Genomic DNA, 14,826 nt, shown 5'->3' with positions numbered 1-14,826 from the left:
TGGCCCGTACGGGGATCGAACCCGCGACCTTGGCGTTATTAGCACCACGCTCTAACCAACTGAGCTAACCGGCCAATATGCTTACACTTGTTTTATGTATTCTATGAAAAGGGGGAGGGGGAAGGAACCATTTTTTTTATTTGAGAGAATAACATGGATTTCTGCTTTTCTTCTCTGCTGACTACTGGACAAAACGTTGCTTAGAATTTACTGGAAGACATCTAAGAACCGAAGTTTCTGTTTTCCAGAGCTGGTTCCTGCCCTGCCTTAGGAAAACTTCCCTCCCCATGTACTCTGGCACAAAACACCCCACCAAGCTCAAGACCGTGCCCACTCACACTCTCACACATCAGTCACCTCTTGCGGCATCCCGCACATCTCTACACACCCCTAGACCCTGAACTTTCTCCAGCTTGTCACCTCTACCGCCTAGCTCAAGCTAACACTGCCTGTCCCAGCCCGGTGGAAGATGGTGAAGGTTCGGACAGGAATCGGACAGACTCGAAGCAGAGAGGATGGAAGAGCAGGAGACTACACGATGCTTGAGAACTAAGTCTTCGATGTCTTTCTCATCCAGCGTTGTTCTCAATATTTCTTTCTCACCCATGGAGGGAAGTTTCCCTTTGGATGCCAGTCTCCCAACCTTAATCACAGCCAACTCTTAAAAACAAATGGAGAGCTTATTTGGAAAGCTGAGATTTTAGAGTGGAAGTGATCTCGAGATTGAGAGCAATGTGTCTGTGACTTTTTGAACAAGAAGTGTGTTTGGAGAGTGGGGGTGGGGGGTGGATTGGGAAGCACAAATAAATAGTGGAAACAGAGACAAAGAGAGACACGAGGACAGAGGGGAGAGACAGAGAGAGACAAAGAATGATCCACACTCTGTATCTCTGTCTCTGGATCAGCCTCTATTTCTTTCTTTCCCTCTCTTTCTCTCCCTCTCTCTGCTTATCTCTTCTCTGTATCTCTCTATTAGACTGTCTCTGTCTCTGTTGCACTGTTTATCTCATCTTTCATCTTTCTTGTCTGGCTTCATTTTAGCAAGGAGGCAATTACTGCTGTTATAAAAAATAAATAGGACTCTTCTGAATACTGCTATGCTCCTAGGGGATATTGGTTTGAGAAACTGTGCCTTGTATTCCCCTAGGTAGCTGGTGACTGAGGACACCAACTCAGTCACCCTTGCTTGATGGTATAATGCCCTATTTCTATATAACAGTGCCCAGGTAGGACCCTTGAGGTCTGGTGGATGGGTAACCCTTTCAGGTCCCACCTGGCGTTGGACTAATATTGGGCTCTAATTAGCCTTGGACCATGTTTCATCTGAGTGTGTTGCTCCCTCCCCAAGGGTCATGATATAATGACCACTCAGGAAGGTACTTAATAAAACTTTATTGATATTAAATAGGGAAAGGAATAATCAGGAACAGATCGGGGATAGGAGACCCTGTCACACTAATATCTATGATCAATAATCCCTCAGGACTGTAGGCTGATGTTTCAGTAAAGCTGGAGCTAGTGTTTCACCCTCCTCTGGTCCAGTTTGGCCACTGCCAAACCAGAGGGCAATCTGCTCAGTTGGTACAGATATCGATGACCTCTCTCAGCTTTCTTAGTATCAATTTGTGATGTCAGTCTGCATAGCCTTTAGGAAGTAACCACCCTTAGGAAATCTACCCTCTTCTCCTTCTACCTCCCTTCCTCCCTTCACCTCCCAGGCCCAGATACCTAACAGCTAATGATGATTCAAAAGCCCACAGTCAGAGACCCACAGATCACTGTTTCAAGATCAAAGATCAAAGCTCAATGGTCAAGCTCAAAGACCTCAAAGACCAAAGACCCCTCCCAGAAGACTGTTAGGGTATTTATATCCTCAGGCCAACTGCCTTTGCTCCTGTCCTCATGGCATCCATCCAGGAACATTCCAATTTCTCCAGCTATCTCCCTTGTCAATCAAGATGAGACTAACAATTCTCAGAGTTTGAATATAACACTTCTCTAAGCTAAGTGGGCAGACCCAGGTCTATGGGAATCCATGAACACCTAGCCCTAGTATTGCTTCTTTTCCTGTGACGTCTATCTTTTCTACCTTGGGTGGCGTACCGGAGACTGAAGAATTAGACTGTGATTTTATGAGCTTGGAAAGATCAGGAAAGACTGATACACTGTGGTACAACTGAACATAATGGACTTCTCTTCTAGCAGCAATGCAAGAATCCAGAGCAATGCTGAGGGACTTATGGAAAGATCAGGAAAGCATCATGTATTAGAGTACCAGTCAGTTTCTGGACTAACAAGTCCCTCGAAGTTAGAAGCCTTGAGCAACTGGCCTGATCCAGGATATCAATGAATCAACAGTGAAACTATTGGTTTTTTGAAGCAAAGGAGTGACTTTGTCTATTGGTTATGCCACTTAAGATATGGAAGTAAACTTGGTGAGGCCATTGTTATGTAGCATTCAAGTTAAATTTGAGGCCAGTTTTCCCAGGAGGGAAAATTCAGGAGGTATGGGGAGAATGTGCTCCCTGGTGCTGGAGGAATTGTACTTCTAGGTTTACTCTATTTTCTCTGTAAGAATCCCTTTATGAAAGATAACTGATATTAAATGATTAATGGATACTATGATGCTAATCACCGAATATATCAAAATTGTAGGGAAGACACTAACTGCCACTTGGTGACTGATTTTGTGACCCTGGAATAGAGGCTCCAGCTGGCAGCATTTGAAATATATATCAAGGCCTCATGGAGATCCCCTAGAACACTAAAGGAGGCAAGATGTAGCTATCCTCACTCTGGCTACATCACTAGTGGAGGCGTTTAAAATAATATAGAAACTGAAATGGTGATTTGGTTGTGAAATGCTGTTGTTGTTATTCAGTAAATCTTCGTGATCCCATGGACCATAGCATGCCAGGTCCTTCCATCCTCCACTCTCCTTAGAAGTTTCTCCAAGCTCATGTTTGTTGTTTCCATGACACACTATCTATCAATCTCATTCTCTATCTTCCCTTTTTCCTTTTGCCTTCAATCTTTCCCAACATGGAGAACTTTTCCAGTTAGTTCTGTCTTTTTATTAATTGGCAAAAATCTTAATTCAAGTTTCATCTTCAGTATTTGATCTTGAAATACTATATGTGGGTGCTTTAAAAAAATTTCTGAAATACTCGACCAAGTCTAAAGGAACCTGGACCAAGTTATGGGAGGCAAACGTTTGCTGCAATTAGTTCATCCTCCTTTCCTACCAGAAAAATGGGGCAAACTCGTTAATACCAGGATGGTCACGGTAGCTTGCCCCTTCTGTCTGGTAGGTTGTGTATATAATCTAGTACAAACACACACATATACCTATGTATACATATATGTACATATGTTACATACACGCTGGCATTTATCTCTTTCTTTATCTTATAACTTACCAGGAGATTTGATACAAATCACGACAGCACGAAAGATAAGGAAAGTATGGCTACCTCCTATTCAAGGTTGGAAGTGCTGCCATCCCACTAAGTAGTATTCCTTTTCCTTTTTTTTTTTTTTTTTTTCCTTTTTGCTTAGCGAAGGTACAATAGCACTTTACAGGGTTGGCCAAAAAAACAGTCAATACTAAGATTGTTTCCGCCCGGTTTCGAACCGGGGACCTTTCGCGTGTGAGGCGAACGTGATAACCACTACACTACGGAAACCCCTCTTGGGGAAAGAGTTTGCTATTTTCACCTGAAAATTTCACTTTTGCAGCCTAGAAGGCTTTGTTTTGTTCTGTATATGCCCAGCGACTGTCCTTTGCTAAAAATTACTCAAAGATCATTGATAATAAAGAAAGAGAAATGACATAATCTTTGGAGTTGCTACCAGTGATGTAATGATAAAGGTTTAACAATTGGCTGGGGTGGGGGGGATATATGGACAACACATTAAAAAAACAAAAAAACTTACTTTCTATCTTAGAATTGGTACTAATATAGGTTCCAAGGCAAAAAAAGAGTGGTAAGATCTAGGCAACTGGGGTTAAGTGACTTGCCCATTATCACACAGATAGAAAGTGTCAGGCCAGATTTGCATAACACATTTTAAAATCTAATCTGCATTAACATTTTCTCCAACTCTTTTCTGTCTAGACAATCAATAAACAAACAATAAAGTCCCAATTTGTATTGTTTCCTGATTTCTGTGGTGTAAGTGCTCACACCGAAAATTTAACAATCAGCTTTCTCCATTTGGTAAGAGCAATTCCAGCATACTCCTGGCTGCCACTACCACTGTCCCGAGCAGACCTGGATTTGAAATTCGGTCATCTTTTCATTTGTTCTTCCTATTCATTGTCATGTTCCTATTCTTTCTCCTCCTTCCTTCCCTCTATTCTCATCCCCTACATCACCCTTTCTATTACTATTGTCTTAGTAAAATCCCGTCGCCTCCTCCCAGTGACTCTGACTTCCAGTTTGAAAGGGTCAAGAGGGTCTCAGCCCTATAAAAACCTTGCAGAAAGGAAGAGTCAGCAAACAGGGAATAGACTGGGATTTGCCCATCTTTCCACTCAGATCCAGGTAATTCATTTAGAAGATGAATCAGAAGAGAGGAGGTAATACCATTCTCAGACAGAAATCTGATCTTGATTTCTAGAGCCTCTGAAAACTTCCCAGAGGCAATACACAACAAACACTACAGACATGCTTCTGGCCACATCAGTCACTCTCATCAACAATCCAAGAAAGACACTCTCAAGTGACACTCATTGTAGATTCAACCAGAGAATCAAGCTTCCTATGTACCAGTTACTATACTACAAACCTGTGGTGCAAATAAAAGCCAAAAGAAAGAGATCTGTGCTCAAGGAGCTTATATTCTAATAAGGAAAGATGTTGATGAGGGGAAGCTGTAGGATAAGGAAGGAGGAGAAAGGAAGATGTGGTGTAGGGGCATGGCCGCTAAGTCCAGAGCATGACCCTTTCCAAAACTGAGGTTCCAGGAAGAATTTTGCCAGTGGAGAAAGGGTTCCCAGGAGCAGAGTGAGAAGGCTGCATCCCAAGTATGGTGGCTTTCAATGAAAAGAAGAAAGGAAACGAGCATTTATTAAGGGCTTACTAACGTGTTGAGTGGGGAGCAGTTAGGTGGTACAGTGGATAGTGCTCAGTCTGGAATCAAATCTAGTTTCAGACACTTAATACTAAGGCACCCTGAGTAAATTATTTAACCCTGTTTGTCTCAGTTTCCTCTTCTGTAAAATGAGCCAGATGAAATGGCAAACTACTCTTATATCTGCCAAGAAAACTCCAAATGGGGTCACAAAGAATTGGGTGGACTGAAGAATAAATATGTCAAGTACCTTGCTTTAAAAGTACTATCTCACTTGACCCTTACAAGAGGTCTGGAAGATAGGTGCTATTGTTATTGTTATTATTATTGAGGTAACTGAAGCCCACAGCTAGTATCAAAATCAGATTTGAACCCAGCTCTGTCCTGATTTTAAGCCACTATTCAGAAGGAGAAATCTGAATAAAATAACAGCTATATCTCTCCAATAACACTTTCATTTCCTTTCCCTTCTCCCCCTCCACACTAGGTCCAGAGTCTGAATTGGAGGGGAACTTCAGACACTATATAATCTAACTTCTACTCCAAGAAGAATCCTCTCTCCAAATTACCAGACCAGTGGTCACCCACTATTGTATTTCTGGGTAGTTTTAATTGACAGAAAATTCCTTACTAAATTTGTCTCTGTATTCATCATCCACTTAAAGTTGTGCTCAAATGATCTCGTCCTGTTTTTTACTGCAGCATAAGTAAAGTAAAGGTGCGTCCCATTTCCCAGGTGAAGAACTTTGACGGAGGATTGAGTTCCAATTTTCTACATTACCTAAATTAGTTCACGTGAGATGAGAGACTGAAAAGCAGGTAAGATGCTGTAGGTTTTTCTTTTGAAGTATACAGACTTATAAAACTGACTGGCCCGTACGGGGATCGAACCCGCGACCTTGGCGTTATTAGCACCACGCTCTAACCAACTGAGGTAACCGGCCGAGTAACTACCACCTTTCTATTTCTTCATATGAGTATCAAAAAGAAATTTTGATTTGACAGCTAGAGTGGGATATTAATCATAGCTCCCGATAACGTTGCTTCCATAGTTCAGAGATTCTGCCTGGGGATTTCTCTGTCCTCTCTCAGCTGTCTTCCCCTGGACAACGCTTTGCTCACAAATCGAGGAATCAGGATATAAAAAAAAGATGTTTCACACTTCGGTTGCAACTGCTTTCCGGACTCGGGGTCTCTCAGATGAACAACTAGCCCGGCTGACTCAGAAATAAACCATTTCTTTTGCGTTAAATATGTAGTCAATTCCTCAGACACCTCCGAGCTGTGGGATTCTGGGCAAGTCACTTGACTCCCATTGCCTAGTCCTTAACCCTCTTCTGCCTTGGAACCAATACGTAATATTGATTCTAAGGCGGAAAATAAGAGGTTTGGGGTTTGTTGTAATGTAGTTTTATTTTTTATGATATTGTTCACTGCTGGCCAAGTCTGATGACTCTCAATTCCCCTATTAAAAGAAAATACTCATTGATGTATATTCAGACAAAAAAATTACAGAATCTTATATATGGTGGAGGGACCCTCCAATAGTAGAATGGTTAGAACCGGAAGTAGTCTGCTCCAACATGCATTTCTGCATGATGTATTATGAATCTATACACGTCTTTATCTACCTCCCTTTTACAATAAAGATTCCTTTACTTTTTTTGCAAGTAATATTTGATTGCCAAGTTTTTTCTTTTTCTTTCTTTTCTTTTTTTTTAGGGAAACTTTTTTGTTAACCCTTACCTTCCGTCTTAGAAGCAATACTGTGTATTGGTTCCCTGGCAGAGGAACGGTTAAGGGCTAGGCAATGGGGGTTTGGGGTTAAGGGACTTGCCCAGGATTACATACAGCTAGGATCCCCTCATTTCTATTTCAACTTCACCAACCCCATTGGAAAAAGGAAAAAGCCTTGTAACAAAAAAGAAGTCAATAAAAACAAACCTCACATTGATCACGTCCAAAAATATATATCTCCTAAGTTAGTCCATTATTCCTAACTAAGGAAATGGGCAGCATTCTTCATCATTAGCTCTATGGAATAATGACTGATCATTTTGTTCTAAAGCCTTTCAAAGTTGTTAGTTTGTACAATGTTGCTGTTTATTATAGAAATGCTTCTCCTGGGTTTGTTCACTTCCTTAGATGTCAATTCATAAAAATCTTTCCAGGTTTCCCTAAAACCATTTTTCATAATTTCTAATGCTATAATGCTAATAATAGCTAAATAAAATAGAATAGCATAATAATAATACATAGCACCTACTATGTACCAGACACAGGTAAATATTACCTCTTTCGATCCACATAATAAAACTGGGAAATAGGTGCTACTATTATCATCCTCATTTTATAGTTGAGGAAACTGAGGCGAGCAGCATTTAAGTGACTTGCCTAAGGTCACACAAGTGTCTGGCTATGGATTTGAATTCAGATCTTCCTGCCTTATCCATTATATTCATATACCATAATTTATGTATCCATTACATATCCATTCCTCAGTTGATAGGCAGCACTTTACAAAAGAGTTGCTATAAATATTTTGTGCATATAAGACCATTTTCTTTTATCTTTATATTTAAACTCAGTAGTAGCATAGCTGAAAGAAAGTGTATGCCTGATTTAAAAAATTTGCCTATTGGCAATTCATAGTGTCACCTACAGTTTATCACCCCGGTTTTTACTCTATAGCCCCTCCAGCATTTTTTTCGTTTTCTTTTTCCCTTCAACTTGGCCAATTACATGGAATATGAGATAAAACCTCAGTTACTTTAAATTTTATTTTTTCTAATTATTAGTGATCTGGAGCCTTTTTTCTTATGACCATAGCTAGCTTGGATTTTTAGTCTTGAGAATTATCTGTTCATATCCTTTTACCATTTCTCAATTGAGAAGTGGCTCTTAAAAATTTGATTCAATTTCTTATATATCTTGGAAATGAAACCTTTAACAGAAAAACTAGCTGAAAAGATTTCCCCCAGTTATTTCTTTCCTTCTAATCTTAGTTGCATTAGTTTTGTTTGTTAAAAAATTTTTTTAAGTTTATGTAATCAAAATTGTCCATTTTATCTTCTCTGACCTTTTCTGCTATTTGTTTGTTATTGATCTCACATCCATTCATTTGAAAGGTAATTTCTTCCTTGTTCCTATCATTTGTTTATCATGTGACCTTTTCTATATAGGTTATGCATCCATTTGGAGTTTATCTTCGTATCTAGTATAAAATAAAATCTAAGCCTAATTTCTGCCAGATGTTTCTCAGATTTTTTTTTTAGTCAAATAGTACTTCCCATTCCCCACCCCCAATCCCACCCCATGCTCTAGCTGTTAGTATCTTTAGAGTTTTTCAACACTAGAATGCTGGGTTTATCTGTTTCTGTATACTGTATACTTAATCTGTTCCACTGACTGACCTCTCATTTTTTACCCAGAACCAAAATATTCTGATAATTACCACTTTGTAATATAGCTTGATCTGGCACTACTAGGACTCTTTCTTTTGTACTTCTTTTTTTATTTCCCTTGAAATTCTTGACCTTTTGTCCCTCTGGTTGAATTTTGACAGTTTTTTCTCACTTTATAAAGTAATTTTCTGAGAGTGATTGGTATAAGACTAAATAAATATTTAATTTAGGTAGTGTGGACATTTTTATTCTATCGACCTAGTCTACCCATAAGCAATTAACATTCCTTCAATTATTTGGCCTAGTTTAGATACACTGTTGGTGAAGCTATGGACTAGACTAACCATTCTAGAGAACAAGTTAAACTATGCCCAAAGGGTTATAAAACAATACATACCCTTTAACCCAATGATACTGTTAATTAGGTCTATACCCCAAGGAAATTTTAGGAAAAGGAAAAGATCCATAAGTTGTGTAAATGAAATTAGCTCATCCTCATTCATCAGTTTAGACTCTAGCCATCAGAAATATGTCACCCCACCCAACTTAGAATTAAGTGGGGAGGGGAAGGTCTGTTACCCACCAGTGACAATAAGTAACAAATCGGAAACAAGGGACTGCCCTTTGGGCAGTCCAAAACAGTGTTGAGGCTGCCATTTGTCCACTTGAAATTGGAGGTGGATGCAGGAAGTGAGAAAAGATGCTGTTTTTTAAATATGATGGTAACTTCCTCAGGAGGGAGTTGTTGCTTTGAATTTGGTGTAGAAGGATCTCTGGCGAAAACTCAGGCTGCTTCCCTCGGAATTGTCACGTGGGTAAGTTAGGCCGACTCCCTTTCTCCTCCCTTGGCGTTTCTGGAGGCTCTACCCTCAAGAAGGCCTCTCTTGCCTCTCTAATTGTAAAAGGCCTTGTGGCTAGAAGGCTTGTTTAATTAACCTCTGTGCTCCTCTGCTGGGGCCTCTAAATTCTTACCTGGTCCAGACCTCTGGTCCGGGCCAGAGTTTCTCTCTCTCAATTTCCCTACCTTCAACCTTCCTAATTGTAAATAAACTTCATAAAAGTCATCCTGACTTGGGTCTATTTTAATTTGAAATCTCGTTAATCCAATTTCTGGCAACCATACCTTAAATATCTAGTTTCCCCTCTTACAAAGTACAAATATTATAAAAGCATCTTTTTTTCTGGTGACAAAGAACTGGAAACTGAGGAAATGTCCATCTATTGGGGGATGGTTAAACAAATTGTGGTATATAATTATAATAGAATACTATTGTATTGAAAGAAATAACAAAGGGGATGGTTTCAGATAAACCTGGAAGACATTTATGAAGTGATGGAAAGCAAAATGAGCAGAACTAGGATAACATTGTATACAACAATAGCAATCTCATAATGATAATTAACTGTGAAAGTCAGCTACATTTATCAGTAGTACAATAATTCAAGACAATTTCAAATGACATAATGAAAAATACTATCCACCTCCAGAGAGAAACTGGAGTGTAGATTGAAGCATATTATTATACTTTCTATATGGCTTATGTAGAAAAAAAGAAGAAAAGATCAGTAGATTTAACAGAAGAGATACAAAATCTTTCCAGTTTTTTTAATCCATAAAAACTATAATGGACCAAATGAAAATTAATTATTATAGAAAACAGAAAGAATTTTTTTTTTCAAACTCTTACCCTCCATCTTAGAATTAATACTGTATGTTGGTTCCAAGGAAGAAGCACAGTAAGGGTTAGGCAGTAGGGGTTACGTGACTTGCCCAGAGTCACATAGCTAGGAAGTGTCAGATTTGAACCCAGAATCTCTAGTTTCTAGGCTTGACTTTCAATCTACTGAGCTACTTGGCTGTCCATGAAAAGAATTTTTTTTTAAATTTTATTCTATCATGCAAAACACACTTCCACATTGATTATTTTTGTAAGAACACACTCATAGAAAATCAAAACCCCAAAATAAAACCATAAATACACTAGTGTGAAAAATAGTATGCTTTGTTTCATAGCCATTGAACTCCAACAGTTCTTCCTCTGGAGGTGGATAGCATTCTTTATCATAAGTCTTTCAAGATTGTCCCAAGTCATTGCATTGCTGAGAGTTGCCAAGTTTTCACAGTTGATCAGTATTGCTGTTACTGTGTACAGTGTTCTCCAGGTTCTGCTTATTTTACTCTGCATCAGTTCATGCAGCTCTTCCCAGCATTTTCTGAAATCATCTTGTGAGGAATGGGCTATGTGTTACTCTCAGAATATGTTTCTCAAAAAAAAAAAAAAAAAACCTAGCTGAGCAATGTTACTATTTCTATAAGAATTTAAAATTTAGGTTTTGTGCTAATGTGAGAATTCTATAGTAATATTGTGGTCCCAACTTAAAGATATTATAACTAAAGTCAAAATGATTTTTAGTAGTTTTATTTACAAAGAGATGGAAAGAGTGAAAGTGGGAAAATGTAAGAAGAAGGTAGAGAATTATCTAGCCTTTCACCCTAAGTGTTGCTCTGATGTGGGGCTCAGCTCTGGCAGGACTTCACCGCATCCCTTGTCCACTAATGGATTTTCTGGTAGTCCTCAGCCAGAAGTCCGGTGGTGACTTCAGTAAGAGTTCTACCATGAAGCCTCCTCCAGGAAAGGAAGGCCTCTCTGGAATCAATCTCTCCAGAAGCCAGGAAAGGAAGGCTAGCTACTCACCCACCCAACACAAAGTCCTCCAATATCAAAGTCCAAAGGAGAAGGTCCAGAAGTAGTTCAAAAAAGTCAAAGTCCCAGCAGGAAATTCAGACTTTTTATAGTCCCTTTTCCACATCACTTCCTGTCTCTTCCTCCACTTTATGGGAACCAATTGCAGTCTTTCAATTTGCAGCACTGCCCAGGGGCAGGGCAGTGGCCTCTGGAGTTGTCACCCACTTTAGCAAGTCACTTGCAAACTCTCTTACTTAGGGTTAAGTAGGGGTGTTTAAGTTTTTGATTGATTAATTTAAAAATTGCTGATTGATAGACAAAGAAAATTTTATTCACTCTTCACATTTCCAAGCATGCTGACAAGTGTGTCATCTCCAGATGACATCCCTAACCACAAACACCCCTGCTTTTGCCAGGCTGTGCCCCTGAGTACTGTTGTGATAAGGATTTTAAGGCCCTAGCGTGTTACAGGTATTATAAGTTGTGGTTAATTATTTGCTAACTGGGTCAAGTTCCTATGCTAAGTTATAGGTGTTATAAGTTGTGGCTTCAGGTGCTGTGGTTGTGCTGTTTTCTGACTGAGTAAAATCTGTGCAGGTGTAGGCAATGAGTCTGGAAAAGCTCTGAAGGGTTTCCGGAAGGGAGAAGGAAAACCATGATAGGAGAAGAAATCCAGTTTTCTAGTTCTGAAGTCCCTTTTCACCAAAAACTGTTGGGGGATAAAAAGGATTTATTATATAGTATTCAACAATAAACAAAATGAAAAGGGAAACAATTATTTTAGCCAAGTGAGCAGAGCACAGAGAGCCAGAGACCCACGCCTGAAGCACTTCACCAAAAAAAAGCAAGCTCCATTAAAAAAAAAAAAAAAAAAAAAAGAGCCCCACAGCATGGGTCTCAGCCAAATTTATCTCCCAAGCCTCTGTACATCAAATGAAGATGTAACTTAAAAGGATGCTGGAAACGTAGCTCAGATGTGGCAAATTTTTCACCTGCACAAACCTAAGTCAAGGCTCAATGCTGGGGCCTGAGAGGGGGAGAAAGGAGGCTTGTGGTTAAAGCCTATAAAAGGTTAGGCTCAGCCAGAAGAGGGTACAAGTGTACCCATGATCAGGCCTGGAGGGTGGTGTCCTTTTTCATGAAAAAGAAATAAAAATGCTGTCTTTTCTGCTCATACCCTCTGACTCTGGATTTTCACTGAGAGGGGCAGTCTCCACCCCCACCTCAAACAATCTTGCTTATCATTTCTTATAGTATTCCATTACCAACATGTACCACAATTTGTTTGGCCATTCCCCAATTTATGGACATTCCCTCAATTTCCAGTTCTATGCTACTACAAAAAGAGCTACTGTAAATATTTTTGTATAAGTTGGTCTTTTCCCCTTTTTTTTTACTATCTCTTTGGGATACAGACCCACTAGTAGTATTATGGGATCAAAGAGTATGCATAATTTTATAGCCCTTTGGGCATGGTTCCAAATTGCCCTCCAGAATGGTTAGATCAGTTCACAATTCCACCAACAATGTATTAGTGTCCTAATTTTGCCACATGCCCTCTTATCATTTTCCTTTACTGTCATATTGACCAATCTGATAGATGGAGGTGGTATCTTAGCATTGTTTTAATGTGCATTTCTCTAATCAAGAGCAATTTAGAACCATTTTTCATATGATTATTGATTACTTTGACTTCTTCATCTGAAAACTACTTGTTCATATGCTTTGACCATTTGTAAATTGGGGAATGGCTTGTACCCAAGAAAGAATTCTTAAAACATTCTAAAGAATGAGAAAATAAGGAAATAAGGAAAAAATAAGGAAAAACATAAGAATCTTCTATCAAAAACAACTGACCAGGAAAATAGATAAAGGAGAGATAACATAGGGATCATAGGGTTATCTAAAATCCAAGACCAAAAAAAATAAAACACATGGATATATTACTTCAACAAATTATTTTTTAATATTTTCTACCAATAACATTGTGAAAGAAATTCCAAAAGGAAAACTTTCAGGAAATCACTGCCAAAATGCAAAACTTATAGACAAAAGAAAAAATACTACAAAAAAGAAAGAATCCAAATATCAAGGATCTAAAATCACACAAGATTTAGTAGCTATCATTTTAAAGGAGCAGAGAACAATCTTGCAAGGCTGTCTATGAGCATTTCTAAATTGGTCAAAAATTTTAAATAAGAAAAATAAAGAAAGACCATTAGGGATGATTTATATTCTGAACCTGAATTCTTCCACACAAATTATTTCTTAATGAGCCAAATAGCCACAGGCAAAAATCAAAGCAAAAAAGAGACTTAGGTCTGAGTTCTTCTGTTCCTATCTCTCCAGGTAATGCTAGGGGAAGGCCATAGGGGAGTGGGAATTTTAAGGCTAATATCATATACTAGCACTGAAATCTCTGCTATACTTTTCAGGCTTCATAACTGAACTGAACTGGATACCTCATGACACCCAAATCTAATTGCCTCCATGCAAAAAATCAGTTCTAAGCTTATTAGGTAATGGTTTACTTCACCTTCTCTGCTCATCCCCTCTCCCTAGTCTACTGTCTTGTATTGCCTGTTATTATCTCACTTATGTTGATCTTGTTTTGTAAATTTTAAAGCAGAATATAAAAGATGAGTTTCTCTTGTTATTCCTAATGAAATTGGTTAAACTGGAGATGATAGGGAGGAAGTGATTGAAGGTTAGAGAGATGGGTTGGGTGATAAAGGCAAGTGGAATAGACTGCAAGTTTTCCTATATCTGTCTCCTGTGCTAACTTATTATTATTGGCAGGAACAAGTCATGCCACAGAGAATTAATGCAACTAAGGTCAGTCATTCACCTTCTTCCTTTTCAACTAAGGACCCCCAACCATACTCACAGCCTGGATTTAAAGTTATCAAGTTCCTCTGGGGTCTTGCACCTACATAGGGCATGATACTTACCCCCACCCCAGAATCCTTAAAATACATAAGAAATCTATCTAGTGGCCTGGACAAAAACCTCATGTTATTCCTTTCCACATGTGGAACGCCAAAATCCTCTGATTCCTTCAAACAGCCCTGAACACTGAAAATTGCTTCCATATATCCCTGAAATCCAAAGGAAATCCCGTTGAAGGTTCAGATAGTCTCTAGGTATTCCTTTCTATATAGAGCACACCGAAATTTTTCCAGGAATCCCTATGCCATAGCCCAGTGAGGATGAACCTATGGCACAGGTGCCAAAGATGGCATGCAGAGAGCTCTCCACAGGCACACAGCTACCCCCACCCCCCCAAATTTGTTACTAGAAAGGCAGAGGGACTTGGGTGAAGCTGTTCCCCTCCCCTCTCCACTATACCTAAAGACATTTTTTAACCTCCCCCTCCCCTCCACCCAGCAGTCCAATGGGAACAATTTCTCCCCCCCCTTGTGTGGGGTGCTCCACACTTGAAGGGGGATGGCACTCAGTCTGTGGGTGGGGTGGGAGTAGGGTCTGGCACTCCATCTCTAAAAGGTTCACCATCACTGCCATAGACGATCTTGGTGTTCCAGGCAAATTTTCTCTTGACCTTTATACTAAAAGGCAATCTCTCTCTCTCTCTCTCTCTCTCTCTCTCTCTCTCTCTCTCTCTCTCTCTCTCTCTCTCTCTCTCTCTCTCTCTCTCTCTC

General features: G+C 39.4%; 3 non-coding genes across 3 annotated transcripts; all 3 read right to left on the bottom strand.

Annotated features, from left to right (window-relative positions):
- On the bottom strand, positions 1–74 carry TRNAI-AAU. The gene has a single exon. It is a non-coding gene; the product is annotated as a tRNA-Ile (tRNA).
- Positions 75–3,613: 3,539 nt separating this feature from the next.
- On the bottom strand, positions 3,614–3,686 carry TRNAV-CAC. The gene has a single exon. It is a non-coding gene; the product is annotated as a tRNA-Val (tRNA).
- Positions 3,687–5,946: 2,260 nt separating this feature from the next.
- TRNAI-AAU lies at positions 5,947–6,020 on the bottom strand. The gene has a single exon. It is a non-coding gene; the product is annotated as a tRNA-Ile (tRNA).
- Positions 6,021–14,826: the final 8,806 nt, after the last annotated feature.

The sequence above is a fragment of the Gracilinanus agilis genome, chromosome 4 (assembly GCF_016433145.1).
Source record: "Gracilinanus agilis isolate LMUSP501 chromosome 4, AgileGrace, whole genome shotgun sequence".
In the NCBI taxonomy this organism is placed as follows: domain Eukaryota; kingdom Metazoa; phylum Chordata; class Mammalia; order Didelphimorphia; family Didelphidae; genus Gracilinanus; species Gracilinanus agilis.
Note: the sequence above shows the minus strand (reverse complement) of the source record. Positions and strands in the feature narration are given on the sequence as shown.